Raw genomic sequence first — 26068 nt, 5'->3', positions numbered from 1 at the left:
ATATGGTTTTCCACAGCTAAAGAATTTCTCACTGAAAGACTGTGAAATACAACCATCCTGGCATGACAGAACCAATTCAATCATAATATTACAGATGACAGCAGATGTGGCTACCTCCAATGATCTTACACAAGATTAGGACTGTCAAGAGTCAATCACAGATCAACGAAGGGCTCATAGGACCTCACCCTTCACTACTGAACTATTAACAAATAGATACTGAGGAGAGGTAGACATCAATTCAGTCACTCAACCACAAATGCATCGCACGCCCATATTCAAGTCTAAACGCATGGTCACATAGATAACTCTAGTTAAACTCAGCAAGTTAGAAAATAAAACAAATCCCAGTACTTGGGAGGCAGATGCAAGTGAATGGCTGTGAAGTCAAGGGAAACCTAGATTATCTAGCTAGCTCCAGGCCAGCCAGGGCCCCATGATGAAACCCTATCACCAGAAATCAAAAAAATAAAATAAAAAATGTGTTACTTGGAAAAAAGTTTTGTGGTGGGAGTTACATAGGAAAAGATAGCTACCAGAAGAGAAAAATATTCACCAACCTTACTCCAGCAAAGTAGCGGGACACAAGATTTATACACAAAAATCAGTATCCTTCTTATATACAAAAGACAAATCAACTGGGAAATATATTAGGGAAACAGTACCTTTCACAATACCTAAAAACAAATAAAGTATCTTTGGGTAACTTAACCAAGCATAAGAAAGACTTGTGTAGAAGTTTGAATTACCCCACAGGAGGATAGGGAGTGAAACTATTAGGAGGTGTGGCCTTATTGGAGTAGGTATGAACTTATTGGAAAAAGTGGGCCACTGAGGTGGGGCTCTGAGGTCTCAGATGCTCAAGCCAGGCCAGTGGCTCATGGTCTCTTTTATTTCCTGCAGAGTCAGATGTAGAACTCACATCTTCTTTTCCAGCACCATGTCTGCCTGCATACTGCCATGCTTCCCACCATGATGATAATGGGCTAAACTTCTGAAAGTGTAAACCAACCCCAACTAAATGTTTCTCATTATAAGAAATGCTATGATCATGGTGTCTCTTCATAGCAATAGAAATCCAAACTAAGACAACTTGTGTTATAAAAAACTTTAAGACACTAAAGAAAGAAATTGAAGAAGCTATCAGAAGATAGGAAGATCTCCCATGCTCATGGATCAGTAGGATTAATATAGTGGAAATGGTCAACCTACCAAAAGCAATCTACAGATTAATACAATCCCTACCAAAATTCCAACATAATTCTTCACAGAAATTGAAAGTACAATGTTAAACTTCATATGTAAATGAACAGAAAAGTATGATAGCTAAAATAATCCTGAATAATAAAAGACCTGCTCGGCCCAACCTTCAAATTGTTCTACAGAGCTGTAATAATAAATACAATACAGTTTATTACTACAGACCCAGACACGTTGATCAATGGAATTGAAGACTCAGACATAAATCCACATGCCAATGAACAACTAATTTTTTAAATGAGGGCAAAAATACATATTGGAAAAAGAAGACAGCATCTTCAAAAATGGAACATCATGAAACTGAAAAGTTTCTGTATAAAAAAGGACACTATCTTTCAGACAATGTGGCAGCCCACAGAATGGGAAAAGATTCACCAACTACACATCCAATAGAGTGTTAATATCTAAAATATATTAAAAAATCAAAAAACTGGACATCAAAGAAAAAACAAATTAAAAACTGGGATACAGATCAAAATAGAGAATGCTAAAAAGGAAACAAATATGACTGAGAAGCATGTAAAGAAATGCTCAACATACTTAGTTACCAGGGAAATGCAAATCAAAACTACTTTAAAATTTCATCTTAGAGCTGGAGAGATGGCTCAGCGGTTAAGAGCACTGCCTGCTCTTCCAAAGATCCTGAGTTCAATTCCCAGCAACCACATGGTGGCTCACAACCATCTGTAATGAGGTCTGGTGCCCTCTTCTGGCCTTCAGGCATACAATCAGACAGAATACTGTATGAATAATAAATAAATAAATAAATAAATAAATAAATAAATAAATAAATATTTTTTAAAAAAATTCATCTTAAACCAACCAGAATGGTCAAAAGCAATAAAACAAGGGACAACTCTTGATGGTGAGGATGTAGAGTAAGGGAAACACTCACCCATTGCTGGTGGGAAAGGAAACTTGTACAACCACTAAGGAAATTAGTGGTATGGTTCCTCAAGAAGATGAGAATTAATCTACCTCAAGATCTATCTATGCCACTCTTCACCAAAGAATTCTTTATCCTACTACAGAAACCATGTTCATTGCTGCTCTATACATAATAGCCAGACATTTAAAATACCCTAGATGTCAATAAACAAATGAATGGACAGAGAACATCTGATATGCTTACACAATAAAATCTACACAGCCATTAAAAGACAATAATAATTCACAGGTAAATCAAAAGAGCTAAAAAAAAAATCACCCTATGTGAGGTAACCCATACCATAATGACATATATGGTATGCATTCATACCATATTTGAATACATATGTGAATATATCATATGTGAATATTAGCCATTAAGTCACTGATAAGTAAGCTACAATCCATATAACCACAGAGATCGGGTATAGAATTTCCCCAAGGAAGGGTAAATGAAAAGACTGGTACTGAACGATGAGGTGGAGGACTGGAGTGGTAGGATCAAATGGGAAGGAGGAGGAAAGAAGGAAACTATAGGGAGAGACAGCTAAAATTATAGGCCATTTAAGTAGTCATATGGAAACACACTATAGTAGAAACTTTCTAAGATATATTCATGCATGCAGGTGACCTAAATGAAATCACCAAATGACTGAGGAAATGGAGCCCCAACTAGACATCTCTTATCACCAAATGAAGCTCCCAATATCTTGGATTTCATTACATCTAATCAAAGTGTTGGCCACAGGTGCCCCACAAAAATTTCCAAACAACCTGGGCTATTACCAAGACTCTTGGTTGCTCTCCACAAACTGATAGTAAAGCTCCATTGCAAAAGACAAAACCTACAGAACCCATTGACTTCGAGAAGTCAAGCTGGGACCTATATAGAGCCTTCATCCCTACGTGCTAGTGACTTTGGCACAGAAAGGTACTCTGCAAGGAGAGAGGTAAACACAAACCCAGCTATAAACCCTTCAGTCTACAATGATGACCTGCATAATCTGAGCTAGTGCAACACTGACTCAAAGATTTTAACCAATCAATAATCTGATTTGATTTAAGGCCAACTGCATAAGATGGAACCAATCCCTGACACTGCTCATATGGCCTAGAACCCGAGACCAGACACAGGGGTATTGTTTTTCTGTTGACTTAGTGGCCACACCTAAATCTACTGATATTTTAACTACCATTTGTGGCCCCATATCACCTCAGTCAGCATCCTGCCTCTCAGTCAATGGTCTAGCAGGATTTTCAGTCTTACTGGCAACAGCCAGGCTGCAGCCACCAAATGTAGGTTTTAACTGAGTCTCTATCATGCTGTTTACCAATAAAGACTCAGAAGTCAGATGTTGGAGTGAAAACCTGCTGGATCAGAGAAGCCAATGAGCAAACAAATGACCTTCCATTTTGGCTGAAGATCCAGCAAGAGAAGTATCTCTCCACTCATCCCAAACCAAAAAGACAGCAAATCTCTAAGTCCCTCCCTACCCCTTCAAATCCATCTCTCTACCTGTATTTGTAAACAGAGGATGCTTGTTGGTTTCCCAGCCTCACACAGAAACTATATTAATTACAGCAATGTTTGGGAAATGACTCAGGTGTATTCCTAGCTAGCTCTAACATCTTAAATTAACCTATTTCTATTATTTTATATTTTACCATGAAGCTCATGGTTTGTTACCTCTTGTTTTCTGGGCAACTACATGGTCTCTATCTCCTTTGGCAGCTACAGAGCATCTGCCTGACTCCATCTACTCTCTCTATTTCTGTTCAGATTTCCAGCTAAGCCATTGGCCAAAACAGCTTTATTCATTAACTAATAAAAGCAACAAATATACAGAAGAACATCCTACATCATGTATTCCTGGCTCCTCTGCCCTGTCTATGGCTAATTCCTATCAAATAGTTGCTGGCTCCATCCCCTGATCCAATATTAATTTTATTAATGCAGTCTCAGAGTTTCACAGTGCAATCAAATATCCAGAGACATACGAAAAAAATCCAAATACTACCTGTCCTACTAAAAGAATATAGCAAAAAAAATGATTCCTAATAACACTGCTACATTCATAGATCAGTATCTTGCTAAGCCATCATCAAAGAAGCTTCCTCCTATGGTAGATAAAAACAAATACTGAGATCCACAGACACAAAATACACAGAGTGAGAGACCTTGAAACAGTCAATCATAAATGGGATGTCTCCATCAAATCCTTTACTCAAATCTCAGGGAACCTTGAAGAAGAGTAGGCAGAAAGATTGTAAGAGCCAGTGAAGATGAAAAACAACAAGAAAACAAGTCCTTTTAAACACAGCAGTACCAAAGCAATATGAACTCACAGAGACTGCAGCAGCCTGCACAGGACCTGCACAGGTCTAAGCCAGATGGGATCCCAGTGCCAAGAGAAAACGTGAAACAAGCCCCATCCCTAACTCAGAAGCTAACCACTGACAAATTAAAAATTAGGTTTTTCTATGTCTCACTAGGGATACAAACACTCTTAATGGCAGGCTCATGCCCAGCAGTTAACAGACAACAAAACAAACTCAATGGCATCTTTGGTCCATAATATTCATAATATCTTGTCATGGCATTCTCTCTCTCTCTCTCTCTCTCTCTCTCTCTCTCTCTCTCTCTCACACACACACACACACACACACACACACACTACAGATCCTTTGTAGGATGTCTCGTGTCAATATTGGCTCCTACAATTTTCTCATATTTCAGTTCAACAGAAATTTGTATAAAAAATCATCAGTTTTCTCACAGAGACGTGGAAGTTATATTGTGAGACCAGGGGTAAAAATTCTGCCTGAGGTTGCACTGTCTCGAGCTTTTGTAAATATCACAAACAATCTGATAGGATATTAGGTCTTAACATTGTGAAACAGTTTAATTTCGGTGTACATCCCGTCACATCCATAAATGTTGTATTATTCAAAGTCTTTCCTACACAACTACTTGCAGCCATCTTTCAGAGGCTCCTGCTACAAAGGAAGATGACGATTATGTGAGTGTCTGAAAGAAAAAGAAACCTAGAGATGGTGGTTTCTGAGGCTCTCTATTGTAAAAGCCTCCTTCCTAGATGAATGACTAGATACAGGGCAAATTGGAGAGTGGAATTTTACACCCACATCACTGAACAAGGGAATTTCTAAAGGGCCCCTAAGACTTTGTGGGACATGAAAACTGAAGGCAAGGGACAACCCCAGGACTTCTCTTAAAACAATGCTCAGTTGAGAAATTTAGAGTTTAACAGGGTGAGCTTGGGGTAAAATGTTTAGGCATGGAGTCCAGTTGAAGGGCCAGACTTACAGCAACTCACAGAGCCTGACTATGCAAAGGGGCCACACTGTCAATGAAGGCTTATGAGAGCCAGTCCACCAAATTAGTGAACACATGACCAAGCACATGTCTTTCATTGATGTTCTGTATTAAAAATGTATGAATTATCCAAAGAAAAAAAATCTTCTATGGCAGTGACCCTTGTTTTTTTTTTTTGTTTGTTTGTTTTTTTATGGCCAAAAGACACTTAAGATCGTGCTCAACTTCCTTAGCAATCAGGGAAATGCAAATCAAGACAACATTAAGATACCATCTTACACCGGTCAGAATGGCTAAAATCAAAAACACCAATGATAGCCTCTGCTGGAGAGGTTGTGGAGAAAGGGGCACTCTCATCCATTGCTGGTGGGAATGCAAACTTGTGCAACCACTTTGGAAAGCAGTGTGGCGGTTTCTCAGGAAAGTCGGGTTCAACCTACCTCTCGACCCAGCAATACCACTATTGGGAATATACCCAAGAGATGCCCAAACATACAACAAAAGTATATGCTCAACTATGTTCATAGCAGCATTGTTTGTAATAGCCAGAACCTGGAAACAACCTAGATGTCCTTCAATGGAAGAATGGATGAAGAAAGTATGGAATATATACATATTAGAGTACTACTCAGCAGTAAAAAACAATGACTTCTTGAATTTTGCATACAAATGGACGGAAATTGAAAACACTATTCTGAGTGAGGTAAGCCAGACCCAAAAAGAGGAACATGGGATGTACTCACTCATATTTGGTTTCTAGCCATAAATAAAGGACATTGAGACTATAATTCATGATTCTAGAGAAGCTAAATAAGAAGGTGAACCCAAAGAAAAACATATAAGCATCCCCCTGAATATTAACCTTCATCAGGCAATGAAAGAAGACAGAGACAGAGACCAACATTGGAGCACTGGACTGAAGTCTCACGATCCAAAGGAGGAGCAGAAGGAGAGTGAGCACGAGCAAGGAACTCAGGACGGCGAGGGGTGCACCCACACACTGAGGCAATGGGGATGTTCTATTGGGAACTCACCAAGGCCAGCTGGCCGGGGACGGAAAAAGCATGGGACAAAACCGGTCTCGCTGAACATAATGGACAATGAGGACTACTGAGAACTGAAGAACAATGGCAATGGGTTCTTGATCCTATTGCACGTAATGGCTTTGTGGGAGCCCAGGTAGTTTGGATGCTCACCTTAATAGACCTGGATGGAGGTGGGTGGTCCTTGGACCTCCCACAGGGCAGTGACCCTTGTGATCTACATTGATGACTGCCTTGTGCATTCCCACTGGTGCAACAGCAGCCTGAGCATCACACTGGTAACCAAACACTTATGACTGCATTTAAATCCTGTTCAACAGATGTAAACAATACCTTGAATTATTACTAGGCCTAGAACCTGTAGCCAGGCAGTTCATAAGCCCTATGAGTGAACTTATTGCTATTCTTCTAAATATGCATAGTAATAAACCAATAAATGACTACTCGTATCACCCACAGATAAATGTATCTGTCAGTCCTTACTACAGAAACATCAATTTGCAGAAGACAGTGGTTAACACAAGGGCACGCAACTGATCAAGGCACAGAAAATAAGAGACTGTAGAATACTCAGCCCTACATGGTTCTTATATATTGTACTCTGTCCTCCCAAGCCGTAGGGATCATTATGGAAATGTGGGGGACTGCTGTAGAGCCAGAGATGGAGGATGACTACAAGGACACAGCTGGCAGCTGTACATGTGAATGCACCATATTGTCACAAAGAACATTTGGGAAGCAAAAGTTGCCCTTGATGAGGGAAAAGTCTGCAATAAAACCTTAACAGAAACAGAAGAAATATTTTAAAAGCAAGGAAAGATGAACCCCTCCCGAAGGCCATGACTATTCAACAACCAAAGTCAGACAGTTAAATAAATAAGAGTCATATGGAATGCACTAGGAAAAATAATCAGTGACTTCAAAAAAGCATACAAATACGCAGATTAATTCAGTGCCCCTAGAGACAGAAAGTCAGCAAAGTTTGAATAATCCAGGAAAATGGATGTAAAAAATGACAATACTGATGAAAATCTGAGCAACAGGGAGAAAACTTCAGCAAGGAAATTGACATTTTGGTATTAAAAAATGATCACAGTAAATGAAAATTTTAATTTAACAACAAGAACAAAAAACAATGAAGATACAACCAAAGTTGTGATTAAAGCAGAAGAAAAAATAACAAGTATGGAGGACAAGGTCAACTAGATACTACAATCAAGTGTCACTAAAAAAACAAACATCATGACAATAGCCAAGACTCCTGAATACAATGAAGAAAGCAAACTTAACCATGCCAGGGAACACAAGCCTGTAACCGCAGAGCATGAGAAAATGAGGCAGGCAGGAGGATCATGGGGCTAACCTGTTTTATAAAGTGAGTTCCAAGCAAGCTATGTAATGAACCCTATCTCAAAAATAATTCATCAATAACAATCATGATGGTGGTGATGATGATGATGATGAATTCCCTTTCTTCAAGGCTGCTGCTATTTGTATTCTTTGTCTACAACAAGCCAGAAAGCTCATTGGTGCTGTGTCACTTTAGTAACTGAGCCTATTTTCTGTTACTAGTGCAATCATGAAAAGTAGCACAATGCTGTCTTAAGGTGCTACATTTTGAGATCATTGAGTATTCTATAACAGATAACTAAAAGGACCGCTAATGCTTACCAGTCACCTACTATTTTCCAGGCACTATTTCAATTTCAATTCACAGATATGAAAACCACAATACAAATAAATGATTTCCAAAAGTACCATAGTGTATAAGAGGTTGGAAGTGATATACCGCAATCCCCAACTTCCCTTTTCCAGATATGAATGTTTGTATGAAACATCCTGGCTAAGAAACACAAGCAATGACCAGTGAAGTCAGAAGCAGAGAAAGGTTGAGGGAAAGATCAGTTCAATTTTAAATATTAGTTTCTTAGTTCCTATATGACATCAAAGTGGATATATCATACATGCATTAATCTATACAGGTTGGAACTCAATTGGGAGTCAGTGCTATAAACACATAGCGGAAATAATAAGTACAGACAGGAGTATCAGAAACCATAAACTACATGTGTTTTCTGGGAAACTGCATAAATTTAAAAGATAAATACCATTTGATGTTTATGTGATTCTTAATATTATATTTATAATATAAAAACAGCCCCTTCACTAAAGATAAAATGAATTTTAAAAGTAGGTCCCAGATATAATTAATACTCGCAGTTCATCCTCATGATGGATTGAAGAGAGTAGCATGTAACTTGGATTTGAACCATAGAAAGTATCTATCAATTACAATTGTTTGCATAATTAGAATGTAAACTTTTGATTCATTAAAAAAACAATGTATGATTTGATTCTGATCTTAGAAAGCAAAGATTCTCTATTTTTTAACTAATCAGATTTAAGCAGAAGTAAATCAAATAAACATGGTAAGGCAAACTCTAAAGCAATTTGGAGAGCATCATCATATTAATCAACAGCAGCACTACAATTGCCACTGGGACTCAACGCCACCCTTGAGCTGTATGTCATCCAAGCCAGAATATTAAATTAGAGACGGAAGTGCTTTGTAGGCTAAATCATGTACTTGTTACCCAGCCATATGTTTATAACAGTAATAGAAAACAAAAATAGCACTCTGATATAAATCTAGGCAAGCAAACCAAAAGAGGAAAAATGTAAATGCACGTCACTGAGCTTGGCCATACATTACTCTTCCAGAGTAGAGGTTATAAAACAGAGTATCATACAGAAAACAGCACGAAACTCAGGAACGCTCATGAAAACCTGTTTAGATTCCATGATATATTTGCTGAGTAGCAATTCATGTTAGCACTGGTATTTGTACCTAAGCTGAGCAAAAACCATAAATAGCAGGCCAAACCCACACTTTCCAGGCCTGAGGTAAGCTGAAGAAGACCATCCTGGAACTCTCACCACACAAGATTGTTCTGTGAATTTTCTTCACCAAGAAGAAAACAAATGTTTTTTATAGTTTTCATGCCATTGCTACATCCTCTATGTGATGGATCTAGTTGCAAACAAGGTTCAAAATGGCTATTTTGGCAAACTGGTACTATGTAAATGTTCAGAGTGCAATACTTATTAGTGCACAATGCAACGTTAACTCCCACAGTCACTTAATTCCTCTTTCCTTTAACAAACCTACATTCCCCATTCAAGAAGAAAATGTTAGCATTAATTTAATAACGGACAGTTGTAATCATCCAAATGAAGTAATATTAAGGATTATAAATCATAAATGAATTGAAGAAGGAAAGTACGATTATTAGTATTATATTCACAAAAAGAACATCCAATACCTACTGGAACCAGGAAGGCAAGTGTTGAAAGGAAATTGGCTTGTATGGAAATCACCCTCCTTTATCCCCAGAAGTAACATTTATTCAAACTTGACTGATTGTTCTAAGAGTTGGTTTGGGGTGTTTTGTTTGTGCTTTCTTATGTAAAGCAGAAAATCTAGATTTGATATGAAGTTTAATAAGCTACAAGTGTTGGTAACTAACTCCATTTTAACAACTTTAATTATGACATAAAATACAAGTGCAGATTAAATTCAGCCTCTAGACCACTAAATCCCACATTCTGTTCTTTAACATTTTAGTTTATTTCAAATAAATTTCATGTGTATTCTTTTATACATTATAAAATTGGAATATAAAAATGTGCAAGGTCATGATCACTGAGTAAGTCATGATTCAATGTATTAAGCCATTTTAATTACCAATGTTTATTAAAACACACTGTTTGGTTTGAGTGTGTCTCTAGAAAAAGTATGTGGAGGAATGTTAATTTATCAATGTAGCTATCTTGGAAAGCAGAGTAGTAGGCAATGTTTGGGTCATGATGAGGAACCTTCAGTGTAGAGGCCCAAAAATGTGAGCCTATTTCCACCTTGTCTGAAGGTCGGCTTGCTCAATGTTGTTATCATTCCACCCTGACCAAAAGTCAGAGAGTTGGAACTTGCTTATGCTCCTTCAAGGTTACTGTCATTTCTGCCTCAAAGGTCCCGCCTAGATTTAGAGCAGAGTTCTGTTTTCTCAAGGTTATTGTCAACAGGTGTGGCTAATATCAAAACCTTGTATTTCAGGTACAGAGAAGTAGATCTGTTTCTACCAAAAAAAAAAAAAAAAAGTAGTCTAAGAATACAGCTAAATTCCTACTCGCTTGAGGAGATAACAATGGATTCCACCCAGGGAGTGGTTTGCCTATAGAATGTTTTGGTCTAGGGTGTGAGTGTTACTTGTCTTGTTCTAGCAACAGAATGTTTAACCTAGAATGCAGCCCACAATCCTTCAACTAGTCTGTTCATTTCCTTATACCATGTTAATGTATTATTTTGTTTTTTTTATCTTATGCCTTCCTTTTGTGGTTGGAGATACTTTAAATAAATGGAAATTTAACACAGGTGATTTTAGTATTCACTGGACCCCCTCCCGGTACTATCCTATGTTTTTGTTTTATCATTTTCACCTGCGTCTTTGTTCTCTTATTTTCTGATCCCCATGTCCCTACCCTGTGGTATCCTTGTCAAAGTTGGTCTCTCACACTTCAGGAGTGCACCAATGTTTTTGTCATATGACGATGTTAACTAGCATGAGACAGCTTCTTCTCTTCTACACGTGCCCACTTGCCTTAGGCTTTTTTACTTCAATCGAAAAAGTACAAGGCCCTCACCAGATGTGTCTTATCAGTCTTGAGCTTCCCAATCTCTAGAAATGTAAGCCAAAATAAATCTCCTTTCAAAAAAAAAAAAAACCATATCCAGTCTTAGGAATTCCTTTGTAACAAAAGATAATGGAATTTGAAATTTAAGATGAAGGAAAGCACTAGTTTACAGCTCAATAATAGAATTTCTTTACATTTACTATCTGCTGCCTCCTATATAAGTAGTCACTACCCTCTAAGATCACCAATTTGGGATAGTTTTAAAGGTGTTTCTTAAGGTTCTTGATAATTAAAATCAGCTGTACATTTTTAGAATTAATAAAAAAGTAGTTATATTTCAATATGAATAATATTAGTATTTGAAGTCTTTCACTGTGTAGCTATATACACCTCAACAATGAATAGCATAATTTAGGTTGCATTTGAAACTGATTCCTTGTGCTAGTTCCTATGTGAAATTTGATAATTTAAATTCATAACCATAGATCACTGTAAATTGCACCAAAAGTTTAGTGGCTGTCAAGTATGTCTATTCATATTAAACACAAATGGCCCAGAAATTATGGAGAGATGGCTCAATGAAAACTACTGTCAGCTCTCTAGCAGATAATAAGTTGGAATATTTTATAGCAAAATCTGGAAGGTTGGGAGTTCCCACTGGGAAGACAACAGTTGAATGCATGTCTAGTCCACTATTAAGTAGTCCTAGAAAATATTTCTTCATGCTCTGCTGCAACATATGGAAGTGGTTTATATAATATCTAAATAACACATCATCAGTTTCTTTCTCCAAAGACTGGAAAAAAACTTGAGCAGGGGAAAACATCCAAATCTCAGACTCAAGCTATTTGTACCTGTATTTGCTTGTTTCCAAGTCATCAGAAAAGACCTTCAGCATTGAAGAACATATGATATTGGTCTAGAGGTGATTAAGTCAAATCACAGCAGATACAAAATATTCCATATGAAAAGATGATATGGTCTGTACCGACAGTAGCTTCATATTACATTTTTTATTTTTGGTAATTTTAGACAAGGTCTTACTATGCATCCTTGACTGACATAGAGTGTACTATATAGGCCAGACTGGATTTGAACTCACAGACATCCACCTGCCTTGGAATCCCCAATGATGGGATTATAGATGTGTGCCATTATTACCTGCCTTATATTTTATTTCAATAACTCATATAATCACCAGCCTTCTCATTCTTATGTAACATTCTTATGTGACAACTGAAAACATTTCCTCATTATCTACACTTTGTAAGTATTGACCATAGTTATACTTTGACTATATTTGAAATACAAGGCAGAAAGCATAAGGAATAAAGCTTTGGAGGGGAGTTATTATTTATTTTGGCAATTTAAACACGTGACTTCAATCTACTGTGATCATACCCACTCTGCATGATCCTCTCTTACCCTTTTCCACTCCCACTGACTTCCTCCTTTCAACTAGTCTTCTTCCTATGTTCATGTCTTTGTGTGTGCACGCATGTGTGTGCATGCACATGTACACAGGCATGTACACAGGTGGCCACAACTGTTGTGAGTTTCTGATATTGTTTTTGTCTAGATATTGAAGTATAATCAACACATTTAAAGTTCCATACACTTAACGTATACAATGTGATATTTTGATAAATACATATCATGAAATGATTATAAACATTAAACTAAGAAACATCATATCAAATGCTATCATTTTATGGGGTATGGTAAGAATATTTAAAATATACTCTTAAAAACTCTACTGTGTAAATTTGAGTTATTAACCACTGCTTGATATGTTCAAGAGAAAAATCTCTTAAATATAGTATTCCTGCCTAACTGAAAATATTCATCCAGATATTTAGATCTGGCCACGAACACAATCACCATTCTGGTTCTACGTGACGAATTTTGTAAGTCCCCTGAGGGAGATTTTTTAGCATTTGTCTGTTAGTGCCTAACTGCACTTATCAACATTTTTCAGAATCTTCCATGCTGCTCCACATAATATGTCTGTATTCAACCTTCAATGGGTACACCCACTAACTATATATTATATAGATTGTAATGAACACTGAAGTGAACAGGGGAAGACACACTTCTGTAATACATTTTCATTTTATTTTGAGTTAAATTCACAGAAATGGGATATTGGATCATTTGGTAATTATGCCTTAAGGTGTGTGAGGAATTTCTATCCTGTTTTCCACGATGACTATATTAATATTATGCTTTTAACAGTGTTTAAAATATATATCACCAATACCATCTATCTCTTTTAAACCTTGTTCTAATACCAGCTTTTAATGGGAGTGAAATGATATCTCACTATGGTTTTGATTTCCATAACCTTGGTGAGGAATAAGCTTGAAAACCTTTTATATTTCTTTGTTATTTTTTTTTCTTTTTTCGTTTATTTACTTTTGGTTTTTTTTTTAATATGTCAAGCAAAGTTTCCTCTCCAGCCTCCCTTCCAGTTCTTCTCCCCTCCAACCTCTTCCACTCCTCCTCTGCTTTTCTCTTTAGGTGCAAGCAGGCCTCCCATGGATATGAGCCAACCACAGTATCTCAAGCTGCAGTGAAACTAGGCACCTCCTCTTCTATTAAGGCTGGATATGGCAATCCAGTAGGAAGAATGGGTCCCAAAAGGAGGCAACAGAGTCAAAAAGCCCCTGCTCTCACTGCTAGGAGTCTCACACTACGACCAAGTCACACAATTGAATATATGTGCAGAAAGTCTGTCAGTCCCATGCAGGCTTCCTTGTTTTCGATTCAAGTTCTGTGAGCCCCTGTGAGTCCAGGTTAGTTGGTTCTGTGGATTTTCTTATGGTGTCCTTGACACCACTGGGACCTACAGCCCTTCCTCCCCCTTTTACAGAGGATTCCATGAACTCAGCTGGGTGAATTCTTTCTGATGACAGTTGGGCTAGGCACCAATATACAAGTATTGCAGAATATCATTAGGATCATTTCATTGACTTTTTTGAGGGGTGGGGGCTGTTGTGTTTGGTTCTATTCTACATCTCTTGAATATCCAGCCTCTGGATCCTGGGCCTCCAGATAGTGCCAGGGAATGCAAATAGATTCATTTTTATCACCCTGTACAAACCTCAAGTCTAAGTGGATCAGAGACTTCAACATAAGACCAGATACTCTGAACAGGAGAGAAGATAGGGAAAAGCCTTGAATTCACTGACACAAGAAACAACTTCCTGACAATAACATCAATCACGTGAGCACTCATATTAACAATAACATATGGAACCTCATAAAACTTAAAAGCTTCTGTAAAGCAAAGTGGTGTGGGAGGTCCTTCTGTCTATGTGTTGCTCTTCTTGGTTAATAAATAAAGAAACTGCCTTGGCCTGTAAATAGGGCAGAACTTAGGCAGGCAGGGAGATGAAACTAAATGCTGGGAAAAAGAAGGGTAGAGTCAGAGAGACACCATGGAGCTACCAGAGACAGACATGTTGAATCTTTGCCGGTAAAAAGCTAGAGCTAGTGGGCTAAGCGGTGTTTAAATTAATACAGTTTCTGTGTGATTATTTCAGTTCTGGGCAGCCAGGACAAACAAGCAGCCCTTTCCATGCAACAGCAAAGAACAATGTAAAAAAGACAAAATGACAGCCCACTGAATGGGAAAAGATCTTCACCAACACCACAACTAACACAGGGCTGATCTCCAATATATCTAAAAAAACTCAAGAAACTAGACATCAAAAAAACAAATAATCCAATTAAAAAGTGGGAAACAGATCTAAGCAGAGAATTCTCAACAGAAGAATCTCAAATGGCTGAGATTCAACATCCTTAACCATCAGGGAAATGCAAATCAAAATGATTCTGAGATTCCATCTTATGCATGTTAAAATGGCTAGTATCAAAAACCAAGTGATAGCTCATGCTGGAGAGGATGTGGAACAAGGGGAACACTCCTCCACTGCTAGTGGGAATGCAAACTTGCACAGCTGCTTTGGAAATCAATATAGCAGTTTGCCAGAAAATTGGGAATTGGTCTACCTCAAGGTCCAGCTATACCACTGTAGTGGCATTTCATTTGTATTATAATAAATAAAGCTTGCCTGAATTTCAGAGAGTAAAACAGTCCCAGTGTTCACCCTTACAGACCAGCCAGTGGTAACACACACCTTTAATCCCAGTAGCCACACTAATTGCTATAGAAATTGGGCTGTGCATGCCTTTAATCCCAACCCTAGAGAGGATTATAAAAGGGAAGGAGACAGTTATCAGGCTCAGTCTCATTCTGAGGTTTCCTGGAGGCAGGATCGCCATTTTCAAACTGAGGTTGCATACAGTAAGAGTCAGTGGCTGGCTGCTTTGCTTTTCTGGTCTTCAGGTTGCACCTTTATTTCTCTGAGTTTTTATTAATCTTGCTTCTTTATCACTCCTGGGCATATATCCAAAGAATGTTCCATCATACCACAAGAACACTTGCTCAACTATGTTCATAACAGCTTTATTTGTAATAGCCAGAACCTGGAAAACACCTAGATGTCCTCCAACCAAAGATGGATAAAGAAAATGCAGTACATTTACACAATGGGGTATTACTCATCTGTTAAAAACAACAATATCAGGAAATCTGCTGGCAAATGGATAGAACTAAAAAAAAAAAAAATCACCCTGAATGAGGTAACCCAGACCCAGAAAGTCAAACATGGTATGTTTTCACTCATTAGTGAAGATTAGTAAAGTAAAGGAGAACCATGCTACAACCCATAGACCCAGAAAAGCTGAATAACAAGGAGGACTCAAGGGGAAGATGCGTGAATCTCACTGTGAAGAAGAAATAGAATGGACATCGTCAGAGTGGGGGGAGAACCTGGGAGCGGGAACAGGGGCTGGAACAGGAGGGATTAAGTGGGGGGAGGATGGAAGTAAAGTATTGGGGGAGACACCTGGAATCTGGGGGCATCTCTGAGATAAGCTAGACACCCAGAGCAATGGACACTCCCAGGAATCTATGAGGGTGACCCTAACTAAGACTCCTCACAATAGAGAATACAGAGCCTGACCTGGCATCTCCTGTGACCAGGCAAGACTTCCAGTGGAGGAACTGAATACCAACCCAGTCACAAACCCTTGGAACAAAAATTTGTCCTGCCTAAAAGGGGTGAAGGAGTGGTCAACCATTAATTGTGTATCATGAGACATAAACTTGAGTCCTTTATTGAAATGACTGTTAGCCATTTGTATGTCTTCTTCTGAGAGGGACCTATCCAAGGTTAGCTTGGAATTCATAACAGGAAACAGGCCTGGCTTAAATCAAAATATATCTATGAAGGAAAAGAAAGTGATAGCCACTTGCTTTTCCAATACTAATAATGTGGCCAAAGATCATCAGCTGAGGCTTCACCACGCTCCTGTCACCAAAACTATCCAGGAAAATTTTGTTTCAGTGCCACTGAGAGTCCAGAAATTACAATGTATCTCCACTCCCTGTCTTTGATTATTCTAACACATATTTACATAGAATCAAGTTCTTCCCCTAAGAGCTGCAAACAAAATCAGCAAAATAAAATGACTATTCTCATGGAGCTTGAACTTTGAACAAATATGTAAATAAATCATGCATAATAACATGTTTTCTATTGAGAAATAAAAAAATAAAGTAAACGTGTTGATGATTAGATTGAGTGGGCCTTGATTAAAGAAGTTGTATTTAAGCAGAAATTTAAACCAAACAATTGAAGTGGGGTTTTCTTTTGAGAGAGAGTAAAATTTTCAACAGAAAAGTATTTCAGGCACGTTCAAAACTTCATTTTAAAAAAATAGTTAAAGAAAGGAACCAGTGAAATATGTTCAAACAAGCCAGACGGTGATGGTGCACACCTTTAATCCAAGCACTCTGGAGGCAGAGGCAGGCCGATCTCTGTGAGTTCGAGGTCAGCCTGGTCTACAAGAGTTAGTTCCAGGACAGGCTCCAAAGCCACAGAGAAACCCTGTCTCGAAAAGAAAAAAAAAAAAAAAAATATATATATATATATATATATATATATGTATATATGTATATATATATATATATATGTATATATGTATATATATATATATATGTTCAAACAAAATAAAAAGATCAGTAGAATACCTAGCATATGATATAAAGAAAAATGTACAAAAATGCAACTAAAGGGCTGAAGGGGCGCAATGACCCTACATTATAACTGAACTTCTAGATGCAATAAAATGTATGAATTTAATTCTGAAAGTGGTAAAATGCTTTAGGCAGAGGAACAACATGATATGATGTTCATTTCTAGAAGATATCGCTGATTGTTGTGTAGAGAACATAAAGAAAGAAAGCAGCAATTTAAGGAACATGAGGACAATCCCGCCCCCATAAAAAACGACTGTAGCTTCAATCAAGGTAATGTTTACAACAAAAGTAGGATGGACATGTTAGGGATATTCGACACAGGTAAAAAAGATAGGAAAACTTAGCCATAGGACCATATCTCCAACTCATGGATGTCTTATGACCATAACCCCTGCACTGTGAGTAAATTTGATGATGCATTCATCCATGCTCAATCTGAACATCTGCAGTAAGGCACTGTGTTAACAGTCATCACACACATTCATACAAATGCACACACGTGCATTTAAATAAAAGTAATTATTTTAAAAATAACAACCTATGTTTTCCAAAAAAACATAATATAGAAAAAGACAGAGGAAAATGAACAGTAAAGGAAATATACCAACTAACTACAATGTATAGTTCCGATATTAATTCTAGTTAAAACAAATTTTGTGAGCAAATGAGTTGAAATAAATGAACCATTAATTTCACTTCATTTTTTCTACTAGATTATGTTATGACTTGTATGGAATGCAATAATCTGATGCCTAAGAATCTTTGGTTTTTCAGAATATGAATTTCAACATATTTATCAACATTGAGGGGAGTTTGGTTCATATAACAATATACTATTTGAATATAATTAAGTATGTACACTAACCTAAATGTTCAAATTTCCTCAGTGGCCAATAACTTTCCGAAACCATACATTTGGTGGAAAGTTTTTAAGCCAATCATACTCTCAGGAAATCCAGTGGGACCTATCATATGAATTAATGCAGAAGTTATTTGCCAAAATCTAAAGAGACACGCTTTAATATTTATTCTATTTGTAAAAGAGCTTGTATCATATTCATTTATCCATATCTAACAAGAAAAAAATACATCTTCATCTGTAGGCACATGAATGAAAGCCGGCAGAAATGGTTTTCCTGCTAGAATAACTAACTATTCATGTTACTATTCACGAATCAAGAAGATGTACTAGCCATAAGTCACTCTCACTACCAAGAGCCTTGCTTGTACTCAAATTGCCTAATTTATTCTCTTTACCTGTAGGTATACAAGTGACCCACTTTATTTATTCACAACTTTATTATTTCTGACAATCAATACCGGTTACTGTTCTTTTTATTAGCTATATAATAAGTATTCAGAAACGTGAAGAAATCCAATTCCCTTTTCAGGAGGTTAGTATTCGTGGATGTCAGAGGACGCTGCATGCGAACATGCCCTCATCAATCCTAAGAGCACACCAAGGAAACGTTTCTCCTCACCTTTTCTGTAGGAATCCAAGCAATCCATCTAGTTTGCTGAGAGCAATCATCCTTCTCAGATGAAAGCAATTATGTAACGGAAGACTGGGACTGTGCGTTTCATTATTAGAAAGACGGAAGTGGGTATTTTGCAGAAAGCAATTCTTGGTCAAAGTCAGAAACCCCCAAAATAAAAGCTACAGAAATACTTGATCCAGACACAAACACTATTAAACTCAATTTTTAAATACTCAATTTTAAAGACAACTTTAATTCAATGAGCCAATAAGAGCTATTTAGTAATTTAAATAGTAAGTACAGGAGTTAGTTTTCGAATACTATTCTTAATTCTTGCATACTGGAAGTCAGAAAACATGTTCTGCCCAGTAAAATCAGTACACATGTTGTTTTAGCTTTGGTTTTGCCTTAATCTACTGGTATTTCACCCAGAAATTGCAACTTCGCAGTTCCTGGCCTGCTTCTCTAGCAGCGGCCTCGCCACTCAGGCCACAGTCTGGCAGGAATTCTATTCTTGCAGGCACCAGCCCTGCTGCTGCCTCTAAAGGTAGTTTTAACTAAATCTTATCAGTCTATTTATGAATAAGACTCGAGACTCAAAGGCTAGGGTATAAACCTGATAGCTCAGAGACGCTGGGTTGCAATTAGCTAAACTTCCCCTACCTGATGGCTTCTCCGGAAAAAAAACCATGCTTCCACTTTGCCTAACCAGCAAAAGCTGCACCCTAGTATTTCCTGTGTCTCTCTCTGTCTCTCCTGTATGTCCTCTGATTATTTTTTATCAGTTAGTTAAATGCAGCCTCCTAATCCAAGGTTAATTTTATTTAATTACTGCAAATGCAAACTCAGGATTCATGGTGTAATCAGATATCCCCCAACACACACCCACACATAAGTTATATATAAAAATTATATATAACATATTTAATAGTATTGTAGTCAATGATATCACAAAGATTAAATTGCCTCAACTAAGTTTTTGGAACAGAAAAAGAAGGCTGTATCAAAATGTAAAATATGTGTAACATTATATACCTTCAAAGAAGTCACACTCATATTATTCTATTGGTTGTATTAAAGCATTTATATTTATAAAGTGAAAAGGGACAAGGGTCAGAATACGATCCAAACAATGACCCATGGAGAACAGAGACTTGGGGACCTGAGAGGGCTTCAGGAGAAAAGGCAGAGGCCTTTACCTCAGGTGCGCTTTGTTCCCTGGATTGTTCTTGGACGTGATTTTGTGCTTCCTGTGACAAACACATTCAATCGATATGATATGTTTATCCTGTTGGATGTCAGAACACTGCTATAGAACCCAATCTGGTCAGTGTACTGTGAATATGGATGTGGCTTTCTCTCTTGCTTCTGTGCCTTCCCACACATAATTTAGAAGACATGTCAAACAGCTGTGTTTAAAGGGGCTGTCCTTTAAACATGATGACATTCATGAAAAATACTGAGATTAGTAGTGTTATCACCACTACAGTGATAACTATAAAGTATTGTATTTTCTAACTAACCAGAGTCACCCATTCTATGGCATGTATACACTTAAAAAATACAATTATTGGTATCAGCTTACATGTCCATTAAAATAATAATAAACTGTAAGGAAAAAGAAGAGGTTGTATAAAGTGATAAATACTGAAATTTTCTAGAGATGTTAAATGTTGAGACTGGTCATGTGTGGTTTTTGACATTAAAAGCAATTGTAGGTATTTCAAAGTTTATGTCTTTCCCTACAACTGCCATTTCAAACTATCCCATCCTCGTGTTTCCTGCTGACAGTACAGGATTAGAAGGTATGTTATACAGGACTTGCAAATGCCAGCAATATCTGTAAAGGTCACTGTACTTCTAAAAGGTACAGTGAGAAGACCTATGCTCATTCTGCTAGAACTTCAGTGTACGTTTAACTTCTAAACTGAAACACGCTTCCAGTAACGGCTGGATATTCATCAAACACACAGCTTTATAACATGATGGACCCTGCTACCAAGCTTTAGCCTCTGTGTATAGAAAGAGCTCTAATGTAAGCATTTAATCAGCAGCCACAAGGATACTGTCTCACTCCACAACTCATAACGGCTGCTCTCAATATTTACTTCAGTGACCCCTGGAAGTTCCTGATATTCTTTCAGAGAACCCTGACGATCAAAACTAGCTCCATAGTAATATTACATTGTCATTTACCTATTTTCTCATCCTCTTAGGTACACTTAACTATTCTACATTATTGTCACTTTTCAGTTTCAACTTATAAAACAATGTGTATCAATATATAAAAAATTAATTCAAGTTATTTGGAGTCATCAAGAGTATTAAGAGTTTCTAAAAAAATTGAGAATTTCCTAAAAAGCAAATTATCAGAGAATATGAAAAATAAACGTTACTATGTATATTAGAAACATTTTTGAAATACCATACACATAAAATAATACACAATCATCATATTTAATTGATAGGCCTAAGGGGTCCAAGAATACTCATCAGACATGCAAGCAAAAGCAAAAAGCCAAGTTCACTGACATGCAAATTCCTTCTCTTGGGACCAAGGATTCTTACAATATGAACATGGTCTCTGTCACTTTAAGCTTCTCTGATAAGAATCATATAGATAGAAAGATATATTGAGCATGTGTCCCACAAAAGAGTCCTATTCTCTTACTCTCTTGATCCTTAGACATCCTGAAACTAAATACAAGGACACTTTTCCCAATAGAAAAACTACTCGACCTTAAGACACAGAATTTGAATGTATTCTCAAACATGAGCCTTAAAGTCTTTCACTTCTGAGTAAGGTAGCCCAGATCCAGAAAGACAAACATGGTACGTACTCATTCATAAATGGATTTTAGCTGTAAAGGACAACCAGGCTACAATCCACAGGCCCAGGGAAGCTAGGTAACTAGGAGGGCCCAAAGAAAGAAGCATGAAGATTTCCCTGGGAAGGGGAAATAGAAGAGATCTCCTGGGTAAATGGGGGGAGGGATGGTGGAAATAAAAGGGATTGGGTTGGGCGGGTTGCTGGTTGGATGGAGGGGAGAGCAATGAAAGTGGTGGCATTTTAGGGTTAGAGAGAAAACTGGTGCCAAAGGGACTCCCCGGAATTCACAAGGATGACTCCAGCTAAGACTCCTAGCAATAATGGAGAGGGTGTCTGAACTGACCATCAGATTGGTGACTACCCTAGTTGTCATCAGAGAGCCTTCATCCAGTAACTAATGGAAGTAGATATAAAGAACTACTGGGCTGACCTCCAGGAGTCCTGTAGAAGAGAGGGAGGAGTGTACAACCAGGGTGTATCAAGGTCATGACAGGAATAACCCAGAGAGACAGATGACCCAAGCTTCTGGGTGCTCATGGACTCTGGACCCACAGCTAGGGAATCAGCATGGAACCAACCTAGGCCTTCTGAATCTGTGTGACAGTTGTGTAGCTTGCTCTGTTTGTGGGGCTCCTAGCAGTGACACCAGGACCTGTCCGCTGGCCCCTGAGTTAGCTTTTGGGAACATATTCCCTATGCTGGGTTGCGACACCCAGCCTTAATTCAGGGGGAGGAGCTTATTTCTGTCTCAATTTGATGTGACTGGTTTTGTTACCCATAGGAGGGCTGCTCCTTTCTGAATGGAGAGGGAGAAGGAGTGGAAAGAGTGGGGGTGGAGGACAGACAGAAGAAGAGGAAGAAGGGGAAGCTGTAGCTGGTATATAAAATAGACGAAAAAATAATTTATTAAAAAAAGACAAAATCTTTCACCTTGCTTCCCAACTGTAATGCAAATTGACAATTACAATAAATAAATTTCTGAAGATGAAAATACATTTGCTTAATATTATAAAACAATTAAACACTTTGGTGTTGTTACTATTACAACTTGAAAGTCCTCACACACAGTATGTTTCTCTTGGAAAATTACATGAAAAAAGTAAGTAAATAAATACAAAGCTAGTTTTCTTTAAGAGGGAAAAATGGTTCCTAGAACTTGTACTCCAGATCTCCAGGACACTAGCCTCCATTTCAAAACAAATAATTGAGTTGAGGTCCTGCTCACAACATCATGTGAAGACTAAGCGTTTAATAAGGTATTTTCATGAACGTAGAGTTTTAAGTATATACGTGCACCCACAGCCCTGGTGAATAGTGGACAGAAGTTTGTCTGAGGAGTCACAGGAAGCCAACAAGAACACATAGACAAATGGGCAGCATCCGAGCCTGGTTGCTTACACCCCAGTGCTTATGTTGGACACAACATTCTTGCAAAGTGCTTGTTCTTGCCAGGCAGTGGTAGGGCACACCTTTAATCCTAGCACTCAGAAGGCAAAGGCAGGCGTATCTCTGAGAGTTCGAGGCCAGGCTGGTCTACAGAGCAAGTTCCAGGACAGGAGCCAAAAAAAAAAAAAAAAAAAAAAGCTACCCATGTCTCAAAAAAATCAAAGGAAAAAAAAAGAAAATAAAAAGCAAAGTGTTTGCTATCACTGACCAAAAGTCTTTTAAAGATAGAATTCAAAGCTATATTTTCATATTTTAATATTTCAAGAATGAGCATTCATTTCTTTAAATCACATTCTTTTATATATAGATGCCAAGCTTGCAATATCTTTTTTTTTTTTTTTTTTGAATTTTCAAGACAGGGTTTCTCCGTAGCTTTTGGTTCCTGTCCTGGAGCTAGCTCTTGTAGACCAGGCTGGCCTCAAACTCCCAGAGATCCGCCTGCCTCTGCCTCCGGAGTGCTGGGATTAAAGGCCTGTGCCACCACCGCCCGGCTGCTTGCAATATCTTAAATGTGGAGTCTTAGCACCTTATGAGGCATAATCCTGTCTGAAGTCCTGTAGATTAATGAAGGCAAATGCAGAAATGTACAGTATCTTGAAACAGATGTGCCATCAAATGTAATCATGCTAATTCGATATTAGGCCTCTATTCAGCCAATACCATTAAAATAAGACAACTGAATAAAATATACAACTACTCACACCTTATGTATTATTTAAGCATAATCTAGCCTTTTCAGATATCCACAATAGTTATATTTTACTAGACACTAAAATAATTTCCATTCTCCCTAAAACAATATTTTGTATAAATTATTTACAAATGTGAATCTATATAGAATTCTAGTGACAGTATCTTAATTCTCATCATTTCCTTTTTTTTTTTTTCTTTTGACAAGGTTACTCTTAAAATGTTTTCCCCACATCAAAACAGGTAAATGTGGCTTGTGTGGAAGCGATGACTTTGCATGTCCTCCAGGCTGGCCCAGAGGGCAACGTTGGCAATAATGACCCATCTGTTCACTCCTGGCAGGGAGCAAACTTCTAATGAAGACAGATGTGGGTCACCCTGGGCACACAGGCTGCAGAGTGTTAATGATCCACCTAGCGGCCACTGCTTACCTCTCCTGACTGATGGATCACCTGGAAGGTTCAGTTGGAAAAGCAAAGATGACTCTAGCGGTATTCATTCATCTTTCCAAGACACTGCTCTCATTTCCCTTACACACCTAGTGCTAGAACTTGTCTGTCAGGCCTGAAAATTTCTACTACTACAGACTATACCCACTCCTCTCTGACGGACTTGATAGCACTTCTGAGGACTTACTCCCTCCTACATTTCTCCACTGATTGATTGACTCATGAGTCACCAACTCCATATTATGATAGAGCAACATATATTTGTAATACATAACATGAAATATTTGTCCATCATAAAACTATTTATGAATAGTTACATATAATTTTATTGTCAGCACAAATCTTTCCAAATGCTGCTTTTAAAATATTATTGAATATTTCTAGCTTCTTTAAAATTGTTTCACTCTATTCAAAAAACAAGATTCACTTATTGAGAACAACTAATGAGATACAAGTCAGTGTCTATGAAATACAAAGATGATCATTTTACTTTGTAAAATTTGTTGTAGATAAGAATTCGAGAATCAATTGCTTTTAAAATAAAGTTTTTATCACATTATACTTAAGCTCCATTGAAATAGTTCTATAAAAAAGTGACAACCTATAAGATTTCAAGATATAATCTAAAGTTAAAACATATAACTGTTTTTAAATGAGATTTCATTTATAAAAAAATTTAAGAGAAATAGCACCAATGAGTAACATTTTTAATCAAGTGTGAAGTGACTACAATAGCTCATAAGCTACATTTTAACAAACTTTACTTTCTATCCACTTTTAAGACAACTGCTGTTGCTTCAGTCGCTGGGGTAATTTATTCTTAAATTGGCTTAGTAGAGTAAGTTCAAGTAATGCTTGAACTTCACTGAAATTATCTGGCAACCCATGACAGTCACAAGTCATGTGAACATAGACCGTGTGTGTGTGTGTGTTTGTGTGTAATATATATACACACATATATATTGTGCTACCCCAATAATTATCCATTGTTTTCCAAAGACTGTATTGTTTATATTTTATGAGATTTTTGTCTGCTTATGTATGTATGTACTGCAAGCATGCCTAGTGCCCACAGATGCCAGAAGAGTCCATCACACTCCCTAGAACTGGAGTTACAGACAGTTATGACCTTCCAGGTAGGGGTCCTGGGCAGCAAACCTTGGTCTCCTGAAAGAATAGCAAATGCTCTTAACCACAGAACCATCTCTCTAGCCCCATCTCTTAGTCACTTTAACACCTTAAATTAATAAATATACCTTTCCCAATAAAAAAAACCTAAGTGTGAAATTTTTAAAGTGAAAAAATAGACTACTTATCATAAGACCATATCAAGTTCAAAATATATTTCTAGCTATAGTATCAAAAAATATGAAGTGAATGGTTTTATTACATAAAAGACACATGGCAGCCTCAGACACCCAGGGCATTACCAAGAGGAAAGCAGCCATACTAGTCAGTCATACAGGTCAGGGAATGGCGGCACACACCTTTAATCCCAGGACTCAAGAGAGAGAGGTAGACAGTCTCTGTGAGTTCAAGGCCACCCTAGGCTATACAAGATGGAATCTAAAAGAAAAACAGAACTTACACAAAGGTGATCCCAGAACTTTGGATCACATGCCTTTAATCCCAGAACTAGGGAGGTGAAGACAGGAGTGATATGGCTGGGCGAAGAGAGAAATATAAAGGGGAAGAGACAGAAACTCAGTAGAGTGTGGAATCTGAGGATTTGTGGGGACAGGATCTCATCCATTTTCTGTCTGAGGTAAACAGAGGTAAGAGTCAGTGACTGGCTGCTTTGCTTTTCTGATCT

The 26068-nt window shown here is 37.7% G+C and overlaps 1 protein-coding gene across 1 annotated transcript in view; it reads right to left on the bottom strand.

The window, feature by feature from the left end:
* Stpg2 (sperm tail PG-rich repeat containing 2) overlaps positions 1–26068 on the bottom strand; it is a 338340-nt gene that overhangs the window by 278351 nt on the left and 33921 nt on the right. The gene's annotated exons all lie outside the window — the stretch shown is intronic.

The sequence above is a fragment of the Chionomys nivalis genome, chromosome 18 (assembly GCF_950005125.1).
Source record: "Chionomys nivalis chromosome 18, mChiNiv1.1, whole genome shotgun sequence".
NCBI classification, from domain to species: Eukaryota; Metazoa; Chordata; class Mammalia; order Rodentia; family Cricetidae; genus Chionomys; species Chionomys nivalis.
This window is presented reverse-complemented; position numbering and strand designations above follow the sequence as displayed.